Below are 2,647 nucleotides of genomic sequence, written 5' to 3'. Positions count from 1 at the left end.
ACGCACACACATACACGTTTTTGGATGACGAAATTGTTCAACCAAGGATTTCCCTCTGACTTTGAGGACTGTTGTTTCCTTTAGGATCGCTGAAGGGAGCTCTGTTTGCACATGTGTTCAGGAGCCTAGTAGGAAGAATTGTGAGATTTTATTTTTTAAAATTTAAGCCTTGAATGTCTTGTCCTGAGTCTTACTGTATTATTTACACCAGATTTCATCTTAAGGGCATTTTCCCTTTTAGTGGAAAGAAAAATGATAGTAATGAAAAGAATAGTTAAAGAAAAGGACAGTAACAATACAATAAGTAAAAATATTTTGACTCTCCAGTTCTTCAAATGACAAATCATTCTCGGATATTTCATTTGCCAATTTTATTTCCCTCTAACCCATCCTGTGCTAACATAATAGAAAATTTTATGGTCCTGCCACCGTGGTCTGGTATTTGTAACATACAATGTCCTCTCATACCCTAGTGCCTGGCCTCAAATAGGAGAGATCTTTAGTCTGTGAAATAATCCTATAATTAGAAGACATGCCTGTGTCAGCGTCAAGCCCAGCACCATACTTGCTCTGTATAAAGGCTGTGGAAAATTCAGATATGGTGCTGCTAAAGAAGAAATACAGACAGACCCCCTGAACACACCATCAATCACTGCTATCCCTTAAGACTATATGATTTTTCCTTTGCCTGAAAGCCTAGAATCTTTCATTCTCTGTTAAGTAACACAGTAGCATCCTCCCTTAAAAATATATGGCCCATAATCAATTAGAGCCTAGAGAGACTGTTATTCTATATTTTGTGCAATGCCTGCAGCATTTTGTAGTGCCCAATAAATATTTTATAATAATAGCGGCATGCCAGTATGTGTCATAGATAACCTTTATTTCCAGGCAAATGGTGGATATATACCTCAGTTTTTTGACACCTGTGGCTTGTATGTTCTTCATGTCTATAAAAATTGTGACACCTGGGAGTCTGCAACCTTTTTTTGAGTCAAATGATGTCCTTTAGAATTAAAGACAGTACACGTGTGATGCAAACCTATAGAATTAGCAGACAGGTATCAGAAACAGAAATTAAGCTTTAATTGAGGGCGTACTCCTGGTGGCCTTTATAGTAATGATAAAAGCTAACACTGAACTAACATTACCTATATACTATTCTAAATACTTCCTATATATTGACCCATTAATCCTCACAACAAGTCATTGTGTAGCATCACCACACACTCACTGCTAAGTCTCTAAATGTGTCTCCATCTGTCTCCATCCTTCAACAGGATGTCCAGGTGTTATTATCTCTATTTTGCAATGGTGGCAAGCACAGAAGTGAGGTTACTTTTCCATGTCATGCAGCTAATAGGTGTCAGAACTGGGAATGTAAATCCAAATAGTCTGGCTCCAGAGAACCTGCTAGCTTAGAAAACTTGAACCCTCCCCCCAGAAGCTTTCTGGGTTTTAATTTACCTCTTAATTGTTTCCCTCTCCAGAATCCTATGATTCTATATCCTATAAAGGTCTTCTAGAGTGTTCAGTGGAATATTCTAGATGTGGATCAGAATCTGGGAAGTAGGGCAAGGGAAAGAGTCAAAAGTGTGTTCCTGGATACCTGGAAGTTTGGTATCACCACTAAGGGAAATAGGAAAGTCAGAGTATGCTGAGGCCAGGTTTGAATTTATGCAAATTTAGTTTTTGGAGGTGGAGAAACATGTCAATAGGTTCACAAGGTAAGGTAACTGGTAATATGGTTACAGAACACCATTTCTTGAACCCTGGCTTATAGACTACATGCATCAGAATTATTTGGGTGTCTGTAAAATTGAACTTCATGGGTTCCTCTCCAGATCTACTGAGCTAGAAACTCTGAGGGGACCCAGGAATCTGCATTTTATCAGGTTTTCTAGGAGATACTTCTCAACTACTATATGAGAAGTTGAGGAGCGGCAGTTGGTGATGTCCATTTAAGAGCCACAAAAGGCTAAGAGTTCTCAGAGGCAAAATAGTGAACCACGAGGAGTGTGAGATCCAGTTATACGGAAGAGGAAGGCCAGAGGGGAGGCCTTTAGGGATGGAAGAGGACAGGACTGTGAAAGGAAGACAGGGGGAAATGCTGTCACTTGACTCTGAGGCACAGAAGGAACTATTTTAGTTGAGGGATGAAGATAGATGGAGACACATTTAGAGAATTAGGAGTGAGTGTGTGGTGATGAAACATAGACCCTGAAAATGAGGACTGAAATAAGAGGGTGCTACAAAGGGACATCATCACAAGAGATAGTTTGTCAAGATAAGCAACATCTGTGCTTGTCAGAGAGCTCTTTTGAGTCATATTATAGGAGGTAGATGCCACTTTGGGCCAAGTAAGGTAGTGTGGGGTAGGCAGGGGACAGTGTTTGTACCCTTTCTCATGTTGGCCTTTCATTAGCATTACTGTGGGGCAGAGATAAGGGAGCTGTTCTCTGACACCTTGAATACTGTGGTGATGACCGATAAATTTATACCCAAGGACAGAGATGTTTTCCATTCAGTCGAATGGTATTTATGTAGGCTAAAAAATATCTCCCCCCAAAAGATATCCACATCCTAATTCCTAGATCTTGTGAATGGTAATGTTGCCTAAAATGACCAAAAAAAAAAAAAAAAAAAA

This window comes from Crocuta crocuta, unplaced genomic scaffold (assembly GCF_008692635.1).
Source record: "Crocuta crocuta isolate KB4526 unplaced genomic scaffold, BGI_CrCroc_1.0 scaffold99, whole genome shotgun sequence".
NCBI lineage: Eukaryota > Metazoa > Chordata > Mammalia > Carnivora > Hyaenidae > Crocuta > Crocuta crocuta.
Note: the sequence above shows the minus strand (reverse complement) of the source record.